The 17,739-nt window shown below is 40.3% G+C and overlaps 1 protein-coding gene across 2 annotated transcripts in view; it reads right to left on the bottom strand.

Moving 5' to 3' along the window:
- Positions 1 to 17,739, bottom strand: part of TCEA1 (transcription elongation factor A1) — a 170,768-nt gene that overhangs the window by 36,101 nt on the left and 116,928 nt on the right. The gene's annotated exons all lie outside the window — the stretch shown is intronic.

Raw genomic sequence — 17,739 nt, 5'->3', positions numbered from 1 at the left:
AGTACAGTGACATGCTTATTACAAGTATATACAGTGGAACCTTGGTTTACGAGCATAATTTGTTCCAGAAGTATGCTCGTAAACCAAATTGCTCGTATATCAAAGCGAGTTTCCCCATAGGAAGTAAGGGAAACTCGCTTTGATTCGTTCCACCTCCTCCTCCCCCCCCCCCCCGAGGCTACCAGTGCTGCTCCATTCCCCCCCCTTGAGGCCACCGACGCTGCTCCATACCCCCCTCCCTGCGATCCGGCATCCCCCCTGCGAATCGGCATCCTCCCCCTCCCCCGCGATCCTACATTCCCCCCCCTGAAACAACATCCCTTACCCCCGATTGGGCACCGGCACCAGCACCAATGCACAGGGCGTGCCGGTGCCCGAAGATCCTCCCTCTTCTGGGCTGGGCTGGGCGGTGCATCGGAGATCCTCCCTCTTGCCTGTGCTGGGCTGGACTGGGCCTTGAGCATTTGCGCATGCTCAAGGCCTTCTGGTCTCGCTCTCTCCGAGATTCTGAATCTGAGAATCTCGGAGAGAGGGGAATGACGAGAGCAGGGGCGGGATGCCAGATCACTGGGGGGGGGGGGATGCCGGATCGTGGGGGGTGGCGCTCGTAAATCGAGTCAAACTCGGTTTCCGAGGTGCAGATTTTGCGAATGTTTTGCTCGTCTTGCAAAACACTCGTAAACCGAGGTTTGACTGTATTATTAAAATTAGATTGTATGTATGCAGATTCCAACTATGCTGCTGAAATACCCATCTTCCCGATCGTCCACCATTCCCACCCTAGAATGCTTCTTTTCTATGCAGACAAAGGTACATGCATTGTGATATAAGTGCACACTTTCTAATGGCTAAAGTATACTGCTTTGGGTGGGCTAACTGTTTTTAATTGCTTTAAAGACAGGTGAGTTTTGAAAATGTATACCCTTAAGCACTCCACAACGAGGGAAGCGAGTATGAATGCAGATCTTACTAAGTTTCATATGTTGCTTCTGAGGAAGTCAAATACTGTGATGGTACTGGTGGTCTAGGACAATGGTTCCCAACCCTCTCCTGGAGGACCACTAGGCTAGTCGAGTTTTCAGGATAACCCTAATGAATATGCATGAGAGAGATCTGCATATAATGGAGGTGCCAGGAATGCAAATCTTCTCCATGCATATTCATTAGGGCTATCCTGAAAACACTGGTCTAGGAGATGCTAGCAAACTTTTTTTTCTTTTTTGTTAAACATGAAGGGTTGACACAAAAAAGCAAAAAAAAAAAAAAAACAAAAAAAACCCACCAAAAAAACTGCTAACAAGTCCTAGCTTCCATCCTTTTTACTGATCTAATTGGCTGAATACTTTTCTGTCTGGTCCAGGTTTTATTTTGTTTAAATAACAGTGCAAGAGATTAATCTGGTTTAAAGTTACTGTAATGCTTTCTGTGATCAAAATGTGCTTTGCCACACCCATTGGTGTACAGTATATCCTAGCATACTCCCTCTTGTAAAAGATGTGGCAAGTCAGTGACTGGAGTCATGAAATGATGGCAGCAGATTAGGAAGAGATGGCCTGAAGCACAATCTCAGCAAAGGAAAATAGCTAAAAACCAGTTCTTTGACTTTCCACTCCTCTTAGTAGTCACCTTTTTCAGCTCACCCACTCTGAAGTACATTTTCAAAAGCTTAGTGGGATCAAATGCACTAGACATCTAACCTCACAGGTCTATGAAAGGAAGGCCTGGTAAAGTTAACAACTAAATGATAGCACATCAATGTAAAAGTGGGAAAATTAAATATCACCAGCCCACACAGAAAAGCATCCGATTTAAAACTCAAACACAGTTAAATAGGTGCTACTGGACTGTGGAGTGACTATTCTGTTCAGGTACAAGTCTCCACAGTTCATGCCTGAGATTCAAACACAGTGTATGGAAGGTTTGTACATGTTTTGTGGGAGTATCTGGATCTAACTACTTTGGAAAACCAAAAATAAGAGACAATCAACAGAGAAATTTCTATATCTATACAGTTGACAGCATGTGTCAGCTTCCTCTACAACTTTTCAGGATGCAAGCATCAAACAGCATAGGTGGACGATATCTATTCCAATTCTCATGCTAAATTTATCCTTCAGAGAAAACGGAAATCTAGGTAAACTCCCAATATCAAGCAGTAAGTAGTATAATGATATGAATTCCATGGTGCCTTATAAAAGGTTAATACAAAAACAGCAGAACAGTGGGGCTGGTGCATTAAAAAGTAGTTGGTATGAAAGCAGTACTGTCATTGTCTGAAGCATTCTCTCATAAGAACATAAGCATTGCCATACTGGGACAGATCAAAGTCCATCAACCTAGTATCCAGTTTCCAACAGTAGTTCATACAGGTCACAGTACCTGGCAAGATCTCAAAAGAGTAAAACAGATTTTAAGCTGCATATCCTAAAAATAAACAGTAAATTTTCCCAAGTCCATCTTATGGATGTTTCTTTTAGGAAATTATCCAAACTTTTTTTTTTTTAACCCTGCTAAGCTAACTGCTTTCATCACATTCTCTGGCAATGAATTCCAGAGTTTACTTACATGTTGCGTGAGGAAATATTTTCTCCGGTTTAAATTTACTACTTAGTAGTTTCATTGTGTGCCTCCTAATCCTAATATTTTTGGAATGGGTAAACATGTAATTCACATCTACCCCTTCCACTCCTCCCCACTAACCTTATTCCCTTCACCTTTGTTTCATTATTCCCTGCCACCATCTTTCTCAATTACCATTTTACATCTTTGGTCTCTTGCTTTAGTTTTAGTAGTACAATTATTTAGAAAAATAAGAGCAACATGAGGAATTGAAGAAAACAGGATTGATTTATATTTTCTTTGACCAATCATCATTCAGTAAGCTCTCTCCACTCTCTCTTTAGTCCCCTCCTTCCTTCTTTTACTTTTGCTCTTATTTAGAAAATTGTATATGCTTGGAAAATACTTGTGATTCCTATGAAGGTGACCACCCTGTGTATTTAGTTTCTGCTTAAAAATCAATACAATTAATAAAAAATAGTTTACTGTTTTTGCATGTTATTTCAGCTACCTAAAAATATACAATAAGTTCATAATCCACATAAAATTGACCACTTGGTGCAAAATGGTGTTGCAGTAATAACTGTTTAGGATCGCGGCTCAATCCTAACTAAAGATTTTGAAAAATTTTGAACTCTTTCGCATTTTCTGTAGCATCTAAAGGTAATTCAGAATACAGCAGTGAGGATGATATTTGGAAACAATAAATCTGGGGTTGAAACAGCTGCACCGGTTACCAGTGTTATATATTATACAATACAAAGGTTTTATCTTTATTTATCAAACATTGAATCAATCTGTTCCTTTCTACTTGTCACAATGAAGTTGCATAAACCAGGTAGGCATTCCATGTTGGAATATACGAGACAACATTTAGTTTCATTACTGTTATTTTACAGAAACTAAGGCAGTTGCCTTTTCTGTAGCTGGATCACTGTTATAGAACAAGTTTCCTGGGGATTTGCAGCACTTTTAAAAGGCATTGAAGATATTTATTTTTGCAGGCCTTTCCGAACATCTAAGATGATGTTAGTTTTTTTGTTTTATTTGATATTGGATTTTATGTATGTTTTAATTGTTGGTGGGTTGTAGATTTTATAAAATAAATAAATGAAGATGTGAAACTTGCCAAAAACCTAAGCACAAATGTCATGCTTGCATCTTCCTGCACAAGACATCCCCAAGTCTGTCATTGAGGAGGCTGATGGATATTTTTCTAGCATCAGCAGAGAATCCTGCTATGACAACTCAGATACTGGCACAACATGGACAGCTGCAGTTTCTCCAGTGCTCACTGTGGACTGCAAAATCTCCAGACCTAAAAATGTTATGCTTGGAATGAACATCAGTTTCAAGAGGAGTTTCTCTTGAAATTTCACATGTTTTCTGATTGACTGCAGTGAGACCATGAAAGGTGATGTCAAAGACTAGTTGAAGCTAATACAAATCCTAGCATTTTGGCAGCTGATGGGACAGGCCCCTGGTCACTTACAAGAACTAGTACAATTATATTTCCCCTCAGGCATGTCCAGTCATCTCTGGATAGGTGATTAATGATTCTTCCTAGAAATGGGACCTAACTGCAGATGACCAGGAACTGCAGGAAATGAGATTAGTGACAGATTACACGAAGATTCTGGAAGAAGGTTAAAGCTTGGCAGATAACTCATAAGAAGCTCGTAATCTTCCAGTAAAGTCATTTTGGAAAAATTCTTGTGAGCAGCAATGTATATAAAAACATCATTAGCTGTGACTATCACTACCTCTAAACAAGCTAACAGAATTGGCTTGTAAAGCGGAAACCTATTGTGGTGAAAAAGGTTTTGAGAGCTTTGTGATTGCTTATTTTGTCATGGGTGTTTTCTCAGTAAACCTTCCCCCTGCCAAACAAGTGATTATAAGGGAGAATGCACATGAAATAAGGGAGAATTGTACAAAGCATATGTTGTGAGTGTGAAATATTGCTGTATCACCATTCTAGGAAGAGGAAAAGAGAAAAAGTGTACATATGGGAAAATACCTCCCATAGCAATACTGGAATTTAAGTGTGTGGGGGGGGGGGAGAGATCACATTGAGACCAAAGTTCACGGGGGAGAATGTGGCGAAGTGGTTAAAGCTATAGCCTCAGCACCCTGCAGTTGTGAATTCAAACCCACACTGCTCCTTATGACCCTGGGTTAGTTATTTAATCCCACATTGCCCCAGGTACACTAGATTGGATTGTGAGCCCACTGGGACAGACAGGGAAAAATGCTTGATTACCAGAATAAAATTCATGTAAACTGTTCAGAGCTCCCCTTGGAGAATGGTATAGAAAATTTGAATGAATTAATAAATAGCACACTATGACAATGGGTTAGATACTAGGTACGACAATCAAGAAGGCAATAAAATGTAGCAGCATAACCTAATAATTCTACTTGCAATACAGCTGAAACTCATATGAAACTGGAACTTAATAAATTTAATTTTAAAAAGTTAGATTGTGAGTCTGCTGGGACAGATAGGGAAAATAATTAGAGTGCCTGATAGAAAAAAACTGTATACCACCCTGAACTTCTCCAAGATAGGGCGGTATATCAAATGCCAGTTAACAAACATCAGGGTAGATTTACTATGAATACCAAATGTGAGAACACTAGTTTTTCCTTGTGGTTTCCTCTGGTGCTATCTCTCTTCTGACTTACAATGTGTGTGTGTGCAGCTATTCATGAAATCACTATTGCTATTGTCTAAAATAATCCTGTCTCTTTGCTGGAGACTCGCTCTGGTTTTGAATTAGGTGCTTTAGTTTACTTAAGTTTTGAGAATGAGGTCACACTAATAGTAATGTATGTAAATTGTCAATGAATTTCATGCTTCTTTCTTCATCAACTGTTACCTCTGGTTAGATGACACCAGAAAAACACCATAATCGTCAGCAAGCATCCTAACTTGTTTCCTAAACATGTTTTCTTTTTGCTCACCATGCTTAGCACTCTCATAATTAGGGATATTTTTGTGCAGGTATGCTAATGAAAAGTGCAAGAACCCCACTTTCCTGATGTTTTTTTCCTGTACCTTTTCCTTTTATTTTTAATTGTGTATCCCTACCCTTCCCCCTTTGTTTCAATTTTTATCTTAATAGTTTCTATTAGTTTATTTGTCCATTCCCCTGACTTTTAGTTAATTTTTAACACTGTAAAGATGTAAACCGCTTTGGTATGTAAAAGCCGTATATCAAGACATAATAAACTTGAAACTTCAGTTCTCCATCGCTGTTTTCCTATTTACATTGCCACTGTAACCTTCTATCAAACAGGGTTCAGCTATCGAGAACATGTTCCTGAAGACAGACTTGAGACCTGTGAAGCCACGTCCTAAGCATTGTAGTACTTGTGTCCACATGTCTACTTTTGGAAATACATACTACAGGCAACTGATTTCTTTACAATGGGGTTATACCTCACAGAATAGCCTCAAATATCCCTCTTGGAACAGAATCGATTGGAAAGTATGCATCAGGGCAAGGCTATAGAAAACAGAACAGGGTGCCTACACAAATGGTTTGGATCCCATAATTTTTTTTTTTTTACTTGACTCATTTAGTATTTTCAGGAGGGATCTCCATTATATGGCCTTTTACTAGATTTAGGATCATGCTGATTTTATCACTTCACCCTTTACCTCACTAAAGGCTCCACCTCCTCTTTCCCTTCAAAGTTTTGCCTCCTCATCTCTCTTTGCTAATCTCCTCCATGACAGTCAGCGTATATGGTCAGCAGTCAACATGGCAAAACAGCAGATCTTCTGTACTCCTAGGCTAAGGTTGCACTGAAGTGCAGTACCTTTTAGTGTTGGCTACTATGCCACTTTTTTGCTCAGCGCTGTATTTGTTTAACATGTCCTAGAACTGACTGCCCTTATCTTACTTTAAGAACAAACCTATTACACAGTGTAACCTTCAGTGCTGTTCCTAATACACACAAAGATACCATGCTCCTCCTTGAACAGATACATCACTGTTGACAAATCTTATGGCTGATCCGGATAATAGGAATTAACTGCTTGGCTTACTATTGATTTGTGATGTGTTAGTGAGATTTTGATTCAATGATGCACCTTTTGAAACCCATATTTTAAAAGTACTAATTTACTATCTCATTTAAATCTACATTTCTACACTGCTCTTGCATGAAAAAAATACCAAACATGCAATATAACTAGACATTATTTATTATTTTTAACTATGCATAGACAAAAATAAATACTGAACTCCTGAGGAGATACACTGAAAAAGAAACGGAAGGCACAATAAGAGATATAACACACTAAATTGATATCAGATTAAACTATACAGGCCAAAATACAAAAAAAAAAAAACAACAACATAGAAAATAATGACAGACAAAGACCACAAGGCCTATCCAATATGCCCAATTACAATTCTAGTGCAATGTTACAGACCCTGGTTTTCTCAGAATTTTCCTTCACTTCTTTGCATTTAGGATAAATGCCATGTTAGCCTACTTCAAAGAATCAAAATACAGGTTGGTAAAATCAAAAAAATAAGGCGACATCTTTATATGGGACTAATTTAATACATTTCTTGACTAGCTCATGAAAGGAGTTGCCTAGTGGTTAAAGATACAGTCTCAGTACCCTGAGGTTGTAAGTTCAAATCCTGTGGTGTTCCTTGTGTCCCTGGGCAAGTCACTCAATCTTTCATTGCCCCAGGTACATTAGATAGACTGTGAACCCACCGGGACAGACAGGGAAAATGCCTGAGTACCTGATTGAAGCCCGCTTAGATAACCTTGATAGGCAGTATATGAATACCTAATAAAAAGTTTCAAGTTTATTAAAAATTTGTTATCCCGCCTTTTCAAAATTACAAAGCGGCTTTACAACAATAAAAAGCAAAAAAAAAAAAGGGTAATACAGACACATTAAACTTAATAGCTAAACAATATCCAGTAAAGACAAGTACTAGGTCTCACATATCAAACTGACACGAAAGGGGTTTTAGCTCCTGAAAAAAAAAACCCCCAAAACCCCCAGCCCAATAAAATAGTATAACATTATTTCATCTCTTATTTTGTTTTCATTTGTAAGCTGTTACTTCTATTTTCTTCACTTCTTGAAGTCACTATATCTATCCCCACCATTTTCTGGGAGAGGGGCTGACATTCCATTTTCCCACCGTCTTTTCCTTACAGCCTTATTCTGTAATTTTCTATTCTACAGCAGAGGTCTTCAACCTTGTATTAGAAGAGCCACTTATTGTTTTCTCTTTGCTGAAGCTTTCTCAAGAGCTACAACCCTGTCAGAATTTGGAGCATTCTTGCAAACTGCCACTTCCTCTTCACCCCCTGCATCCTCGATAATCTCTCTCTCTCACTTGCACACCTCACTAATAGTTTCTCTTAATCCGCGAGACAAAATAGAGATATAGGACCAAAAGTACTAATAAATGTAAAACTAAAAGCAGTACTCATGGGCCCATTATATCTTCCTTTTTAAAAAAAACTTTTTAAATATCTCAAATTCTTGAAATGATATAACTAAATTTATTTGCTTTTCTCTCCAGTAGCATCAAAACAGGAACAGTACAACAACATTTCTTTCAAGGACTGTTAAACATTCAGCTGCTCCAACAAAACTGTGTTTTGACATCCTATTTCCACTAGTAATAAGCTGTAGTGGCTAAATACATTCATCATTGTCCACACATCACAAGAGTATTTAGCAATACAATAGCCAAATATTTAACAAAAATAACCAGAACTCTGATTGCAGGAATAGAGCCCTGCTGCCGTACTGTCCTTGGGTTAATGCATTTTTAAAAACAAGCAGATAAGTTCTTGAGACTTTATAACTAAAAGATATTTGATTCTTTTCATAAAATAAGGAGGGAAAGCATGGTTCATATAATTCTTTCCAATACCTTTGTATGCATTTCTGTTGTGTGTGTTTTTGTTGATTGGTCATTGGGTGGGTGAGTAGGATGGAATGGTTACTCATGTGTGTCTGTGGGATGGGTGTGCTTTTCTTGATTTGTTGTGTGTTTATATACTTGTGTATTGCACTGTTGGTGTTTGGAAATTAAAAATACACATTTGAAATTTAAGTACATAAATTTCAAATGTGTATTTATATTTTATGGAATGTTCTTCTAAGTGTACTCCTCTATATGTTTTTTTAAGAATTAACCTCCGGTACATGTCACATCTGTATGTATTTTAAATTGTTATTATTGTTGTTCTGTTAGGCTACTTTTTACAACCCCTGAGGAAGGCCTCTGTGGCCAAAACACGGCCCGTTTTGGGGTCCAGTATATGTTTTATTACAAAGGACTTTACATGCCTGTCATGTTTTGTTTTATTTATGTGTATACTTGTGTAAATTTTAACTGAAACTTAACATTTTAAATAAACACAGTGGATTGATCAGTGTCCCTTCCCCACTTCCTTTTCCGTGTGTAATCATTGGCATCCACGTGTATGTGTGAATGCCTGCATGTGTGTGCCTGTTTATGAGTAGGCACACTAGTATATGTGTGTGTACTTGTTTCTGTGCTGGTTAGTGCTGCCCGATTCAGGAAAAAAAATTTTGATTTGATTCAATTCAGCCTATTGAATTGGTTTTTCGATTCGATTCTCCTGCCCAATTGGGTATTTTTTTTTTTTTTTTTCAAACATCCTGGTGGGTTTATTTTATAGCTTCTTCACCCCCTTTGGCTTCTCCTAACCACACTGGTGCTGTGGTGTAAACAAAATAAACAAACAAAAAATACTTTTCCTCTCTGTTAAATCCTAGCTCACGTTTGCGATCTAACACCAGCTGTGGCAGGATACATTTCAAATCTGACATACTGTAATCACAAAACAGAAAATAAAATTATTTTTTCTACCTTTTGTTGTCTGGTCATTATTCAAATCTTGTCGGTCCCAGGCTCTGGTTGTCTTCTGATAACTTGCTTGCCAGGGTCTCCTTCTTTCTCCGTGCTCCATCTTCCATTTCTGTCCTCCCCTTCCGTTTCCCTTCCCTCCCCCGGAGGTCTGGCATCTTTCCTTTTTTTCGTCTCCATCCACAGATCCACCTTTTCTCAACTACCCTTTCATCCAGCATCTCTCCCTCCTTTCCCACCACCCCAGGGTCCACCGTCTCTCCCTTTCTTTTCCCAACTACCCTCCATTCCAGTATCTCTATCCCCCCTCCACACCATCCCTTGTGTCCAACTTCTCTCACTTTCTGTTCCTTCCCTCCCTATATCCCATTGTCCATCATCTCTCTCCCTCTCCTCTATTTTTAGACCCATTATGATGTCAGAGGAGGGGCGGGACCGCTGGAGGAAACATCTCCGAAGCACTTTGGAAAGACGCTATAACCGCGATCTTGTTTGCAGGCTGGCCTTCAAAAGTAAACGGTGTGGGGTGGCCAGACAGCAGCACTTCCCGACTGACCCTCCCCTCTCGCCCTCTAAAGCAGGTGCGGCAGCGGCCGGCCAACAAGAGTAGCGCTGCCGCTCCTGCTTTAGGGGGCGAGGGTCAGCCAAATCAGGAAGCCGATTTTGGGGGGTTTTGAATCAATTCAAATCGATTCACCTGAAATGAATTGGTGAATCGATTAGAATCGTGAATCAGGCAGCACTAGTGCTGGTGTCTGTGATCGGTAAGGACTGTTTGAAAGATGCATGTCTGTCATAGTTGTGTTAATGTGAATCAGTGTTTGTATGCTGCAGCCGTTGAAACTGCTTTTTATCATTTATAGGGCAGCTTCAATTCTCTTCCATCTCCTACCACATGTGCAAATTCATTTCTACAGCACAGGGATTTCATCGCCTCCTTTTCTATGATTAGAATTACCTTCTAGTGATCCACCACTCAGACTTCCCTTTTCCTGGATCCTACCCATTGTCTCTGTTGTAGACAGTGTGAATTTTGGAATCCAATGGATAGCAGGACCAAGACAGCATGGTTTTACTAGAGGCAATAATCAAAGAAGAGAGGGTCATATAGATGCCCAGGATTCTATGTAACCTTCATTTCTTTGATCATTGTTGTGTGCCACATGGGACAGCCTTCTCCTTTTGGTTTTTGGGATTTACTAGAGGCAAGTCATACCAGACATATTTAATTTCTTTAGGTAGTAACTAGAGAGAGAAATCGAGGGAGAGCCCTAGACATTGAGTGTGTGGCTCAGTGGTTAGAGCTACAGCCTCAGCACCTTGAGGTTGTGGATTCAATTCCCTCACTGCTCCCTGTGACCCTCCCCCCCGCTTCCCCGGTATTGCCATGGTTTCCTTCCTCCTTCATATTTATTCCAAATTTTTAAAAATTTAATGTCCGCCCTATAGTTGTACCTCGACTTTAAGCTATCATAGGGAACTGTTGCAATGGTGGATGTAGTTTAAGAATATGCCATAACCCCTTCATTATTTCAACGAGTTTATTAGCAGCTTGCGAGTATGACAAAACACATGTTAATCTTCCTCCATTCCCCTTCATGGATTCAGAGCGGTCATCCCTTTGAGCAAACCTTGCTCTCAAAAAGGCTTGCTTGATAGATTTCTTAGGGTACCCCCTTGTCAAAAATCGCTGTTCCAATATTTGGGCTTGATCCTTAAATCATCCATTGATGAGCAAATACGACGTATTCTTAGGAAATGGCTAATGGGCAGATTAAATTTCAATTTATACAGGTGGAAGCTGGAAAAATAGAGCAGAGTATTCCACGCCACCGGTTTCCTATAGAGATTGGTTGAAAAATCCCCATTATTCAACTCTATCATCATGTCCAAGAACTCAATGTGGGCCTGACGGCAAGACATTGTAAAATGTAATTGTTCATCCGCAGAATAAAGATATTTTACAAATTCATCCAACTCATCTTGTGGCCCTCACCATAAGAAAAAAAAATGTCATCCAGAAATAGAATCCAAAAACGGATTTTGGCAAACTGAGGAGCTCCATACACAAAATGTTCTTCAAACCTTGCCATATATAGGGTGGCAACTGAGGGTGTCAACGTGGCCCCCATGGCCACCCCTTGTATCTGGGGTGGAACTCTATGTTGAAGCACTTCAGATATGATGTCCAATGCTTGTAATCGAGGGATCTGAGTGTTGAGTGATGTGACATCTAATGTCACTAACCAAACATCATCCATACTTCCTTCTATCATACGAAGCATGCGCAAAAAATGTGATGAATCTTTTAAATATGATTTAACATTAATAGAAGAGCGAGATAATTCACTTGTTCTAGTGTCTTGGCAGAAATTTTTCTTATTTGAAAGAATTGACCATGTTGCTTTTATGCTTATATGTGTTGGCATTGCCTGCTGAGATTGAAAGGACAGAAGACATTATCAATGACCTCTGATGAAACATTCTGCTAAAAGACAGGCCATGGAAGATTTCTCAGCAGACAAGTAAGGAAGCTGTCTAAGAAGGTATCTTGAGTAACTGATAGTGGGCAAGGACTTGATCTCCAATGAAGCACTGCTATAAGGCTGTCTTAAATGAGAAAATATGCACTGAAATTATAGAGATAATCCCGATCAAAGTTCAGGCAGTGTAATGCCATTACCAAGAAGAATTTGGCAATCCAGACTACTTAAGGGTACGTTTGAGTGAAAAGTGACCAAAGGTGATCAATAGGCACAGAAGAAAATAGAAACAAGGTTGAGTGAGGGAAGGAAGGAATACTGCTAAAGCGCCAGCAGTGCATACTTTCAAATCAGATTTAGATGTATGTTTTGAAAATGCCCCTCGAAGTATTAGAAATCAAATCTCTGGAAGAAGACCCTTTCCCTGCTTGAATGTTAGTGAGGAAAACGCAATGAGAGTCCCTGTTAAAGAAGCTTTAAACTTAAATTACTTATCTTTGAAAAGGCAGTGAACAATAGAGATCCATCCAACCCTACTGACATTAATTCAATCAACGAAAAACTAGAAAGCATTAGAGATTGGTTAAGTGATAATATGCTCTCCCTCAGTATCTCAAAAACAAATTGTCTCCTTTTCCCTTGAAATGAGAATCTGCATCTCATAGTGCCGTTATCCATCGAGAATACTCCAATCAGATCAGTTACTTCAATCAAAATCTTCGACAGCAAATTAACTTATCACCCCCAAATTAGCACTGTAGTCAAAAACTGTTTTTACAAACCTAAAATGATACGTTCTTTAGCTAGTATCTTAGACTCTCAATCTCTTAACATATTGATTAATTCTCTTATCTCCAAAATTGACCACTATAACTTGCTATATAAAGGTATATGTCAAAAAGATATCAGACGTCTTCAATTATTCCAAAACATCGCCATCAAAATCATTATAAATTCTAAAAAATACGATCATGTTACCCCCCCTCTTAAAGAAAACAGAGAATAACTTATAAAATCACCATCTTAACATTCAAAACCCAAAAGACCAAAGAACCTGCCTTTATAGATAGACTTCTGATTCCACATGACCCACCTAGAATCCTAAGATCCACCTCTCACATCTACTCTATGTACCCTCTTTAAAAATCATCAGACCCGTCGGGTTTCTATCTTTTCCATAACAGCTCCCATGACTTGGAATTCTCTCCCAAGGGGAATTACAAAGAACAATTTTTTTTCTTCGTCTTCATCTGCTAGCCAACGAACACAACACCCAATAGTTTGGACTGGTCTGATAAAGAAGATAAGGAATCTACTATACTCTTTTGTGATTGCTAGGTACTTGAACCAGAATTGTCCACTTCTGGAAACAGGCTTCATGGACCTTTGATCTATCCCAGCATGGCTATGCTTATGTACTTATGTAATTACCCTGGAACACGCAGGGCAGACTCATTCAAATGAGAAGATGGTAATTTTCAGATGAAGTTTTTAAACTCTGAAAAATGTCAAGACATGTTAGACATTCATGCTTCTGGGCATGAACATAAAAAAGCAGTAGAATCCTGAAAACAGCCATATAATTGTCAATCCTAACCTCCTGAGCCTTAACATAAGAAAAGCCATACTGGGTCAAACCAATGGTCCATCTAGCCCAGTTTCCTGTTTCTATCAATGGCTAATCCAGGTCACAAGTACCTGGCAGAAACCCAAATTGTAGCAACATGCTACCAATCCAAGGGAAAGCAGTGGTTTCCTCCAGGTCTGTCTCAATAGCCCAGCCATTGATCTGACCCAGTAAGGCTATTATTATGTTTTTAAGTTCTTATGCTAACTGCTGTTACTACACCCTCTGGCAACGAGTTCCAGAGCTTAAATATTTATTGAGTGAAAAAATATTTCCACCTATTTATTTTAAAGGTATTTCCATATAATTTCACTGAGTGTCCCCTAGTCTTTGTAATTTTTGAAAGAGTAAAAAATTGATTTAACTTTTACCCATTCTACACTACTCAGAATTTTGTAGACCTCAATCATGTCTCCCCTCAGCTGTCTCTTGTCCAAGCTAAGGAGCCCTAACCACTTTAGCCTTTTCTCCTATGAGAGAAGTTCCATCCCCTGATACCCAAAGGGTTGTTACACAGAGGCCACACATCCTGCACTCAAGCCCCTAATAAAATCAGTAGGTGAGCAAGCTCCAAGGGAACAGACCCAGAGCTCCTGATGGGATACAAAGCAGACTGACTCAGCAGGTACTCAGAGATTGACCTGTAAGTAGCAGACAACCCTCACTGGTCTGCATCCTTTCCCCTGCAGAGTAAGCCCAAGAAGGGAACCTCCAAGCACCAAAGTTTCAAGTTTATTAGGTGTTTTATATATCGCCTATCAAGGTTTATTTAAGTGGTTTTTATAATCAGGTACTCAAGCATTTTCTCTATCTGTCCCGGTGGGCTCACAATCTATCTAACGTACCTGGAGCTATGGAGGACTGAGTGACTTGCCCAGGGTCACAAGGAGCAGTGCGGGGTTTGAACAAATGGCAAAAATACCCCAAAATAATAAAAAGAAGCAGAGCAGATCAGAACATACCTTCTCAGTTCACTTGAGGAAGGAAAAACTGAAGAAGGAGCTGCTCTCCCCTGTTAAATGGGAGGAGATTAGAGTTCTGAGTGATACCCTTCTGCAAAGTTCGCGACTACTGGGAAGCAACAGCTACAGTATAGAATCCTATGTCTGCAACAAAAATTCTGCTATATCTTTGTTGAGATAACAGTGATCAGAACTGAACTCAAGCTGAGGTCACACCATGGAGAGATACTGAAGCATTATAATATCTTGGTCTTATTTACCATCCCTTTCCTAATAATTCCTAGCGTCCTGATTGATTTTTTTTTTTTGGGCTGCCACCATATACTGGGCAGATTTCAGCATATTGTCCACAATGACACCCAGATCTTTTTCTTGGGTGCCGACTCTTTAGGTAGATCCTAGCATCAAGTAACTATGATTTGAATTACCGTATATACTGGAATATAAACCGGGATTTTTGGGCCAAAAAATTGGCACTCTGTATTTACCATCCTCCATTAAGAAAAATGGCCATTTAACCTTACCCTCTGTTTTCTGCCAAATAACCAATTCCTAATCCACAATGGAAGATTAGTTTCTTACCTTTGGTAATCTTTCTGTTAATCCATTACAGATTCTTTACCAATGGTGTTCAATCCCAACCTGTGGGTCTTGCAGAAGTGACACTCACAGCTTTCAGTACCTCCCAAATTGTAATGTAATGTAGTGCCCCCTTCAGTTGTGTCCCAAAGCAATCAATCATCACTGGAATAAAGCACAAATAAGAAGGGGCACGGGGAACCTCCCTGTCAACATCAAACAATTCTGTTCTGCTCTGCAACTCAAAGGGATAAAAATGAGCATTAAGCATGTAAGAAACATAGCAGCAATAACAACCAACCTGCTATGGGCAACCAGCACTAACATTAAAGGAGTCAGATGCTGACTAATGCTCTTGCATATTCAAGACTATCTTATACATGGCAGTCTGGCTGGCAGAACCACCTCAAACCTGGAAAAGAGAAATATCTGAGGCAGAAAAGGCAGGCGATACAGAATAGACAGAGGGCGGGGGTGTACATCTGTTACATCCATTCCAGATTCTGTACAGATGTTGACGTACCAGAGCAATGACATAGTCGAGGGTGAGACAGCAGAGCTTGCCCGCAGAACCAAGGCCTCAAAAGTGGAGTCCTCTTGTGCCCTCACATCCACTCTGTAAAACCAGGTAAAGATATGAAGAGAAGACCACATCACCACCCTGCAAATTACAGCTGGAGGGACTGCCCATGAAGCCGCAATAAGCCTGGTAGAGTGTGCCTAGAGAGAGAGACCGGAAGCTGTTTTCCACAAGTGATGTATGATGATGAAATGGCCATGCAAATCCATCTGGCAATAGAAGCTTTGGACTGACTAGTCAGCAGAAACAGATGATCATAAAGATGAAAACCATAGGTTCTTTCTAAGTAGTGAAGTAAGTATATCTAACTTCTGCTTACTTGACCCCTTTGGACAAAAAGCAGGCAGACAAACCTCCTGGTTGATGTGGAAATTGGAAACAACTTTAGAAACAGAAGAAGGAACAGCACGGAGGGTTACACCTGTCTCCATGATCCTGAGAAAGGGTTCTCTACAAGAGAGAGCTTGCAACTCTGAAATTTGCCTTGCTGAGATGATGGTCACTAGGAATACTGCCTTGACTTTAAGGTTCAAAAGGGAGGCGTCTTTGAGCATCTTAAAAGGGGCTTTAGTAAGGCCCTGCAAAACAATGTTAAGATTCCACGTGGGAAAAGGGAGATGTAACGGTGGCCGCAAATGGAGTGCACCTCTAAGAAATCTAGTAATTTCTGGATGAGGTGTAAGCGAAACTGAACCACTGTGCGCCCTGAAGCATGAGATACCTGCCACTTGTACCTTGAAAGAAGCCACTGCCAGGACTTTTCCAAATTGGCTTGCAGGAAAGTTATGACCAACGAAACGGGAGCCTACCTGGTTGTTTTCACACACTGTTGAAAGGCCTTCCAAGCCTTGGCATAGACCGCCATAGTAGAGGGCTTTTTTCACCTGTAATAGGGTGGAAAGGAGTAGCCTCCTTTGAATCAGGGCCTTGCACTCAAGAGCCATGTTATAACACCAAAGCACTGGGGATTCTACATGGGAACTGGGCCTTGACTGAGAAGGTTGCAATGAAGAGGGAACTTGAGCCCCTTGTCCTGCTGAAGACAAACTAGATCTGCATACCACGGACAGCGAGGCCAGTGTGGGGCCACTAAAATCATGAAACCTGGATGAGTTATGATCCCTGAACCCTACCCTTGAAAACTCTCAAAAATGACCTTTTCTGATTCCTCCCCCCACCCCGATTTCCCATAGGAAATAATAGGACTGTACTCATAGTTCTGTACAGTGCCTATCTGTCAGTTCTTTTCCAGCAGCAGAAATGATGGGAAAGGATTTTCTGCCTCAGAAACTTCTCCAATCAGTCCAAGTCACAAGATCTTCGGGCTGCCAGTCAGACAGACCCCAACTGAGACCTCCACCCCCATGGAAACTGGAAGTGCGACGGAGATAAGAAATACACAGCCGGCACCCTGATATCCTTTGAGCTCTTATTCAGGGTACTCTCAGCCTGCACTTAAGCCTCTGATAGGATCAGAAGGCAAGCTGGCTCCTAGGGGAATGGACCCCCAAGCCCTGAAGTGGCACACAACAGGCTGGCCTCACAAGTCCATCCAAAGGTTTGCCCTGTGAAGCAGCAGTCTGGCTCTGTGGAACCTGCATTCTTTCCAAGGCAAAGATCCCCTAAAGAAGGGATCTCAGGGCACTAAAGTCACCGAAAAATTTGAGCAGAGCAGAAACACCTCTGCTTGGTTTGCTTGCAGAAGGAAAAAATGAAGGGGGCACTACACCACACTGCAACGTGGGAGGTGCTGAAAACTGTGATTGTCACTTCTGCAAAACCCAGTTCACGGGTTGGGATTGATCATCATTTGTACAGAATCCAGAGTGGATATAACAGAATATAACATTGCCTCCTATCCCATGACTCTTTAATTTTCTAAGTATTCATCTCATGAGGAACTTTCTGAAAATCTAAATAAACTATATCAGCTAGTTCACTTTTATTCACACCATCAAAGAAATGAAGCAAATTGGTGAGGCAAGATTTCCCTTGACTGAACACATGGTGACTTTGCCCCATTAAACCCCATGTTTATCTACGTGTTCTGTAATTTTAT

The sequence above is a fragment of the Geotrypetes seraphini genome, chromosome 2 (assembly GCF_902459505.1).
Source record: "Geotrypetes seraphini chromosome 2, aGeoSer1.1, whole genome shotgun sequence".
NCBI lineage: Eukaryota > Metazoa > Chordata > Amphibia > Gymnophiona > Dermophiidae > Geotrypetes > Geotrypetes seraphini.
This window is presented reverse-complemented; position numbering and strand designations above follow the sequence as displayed.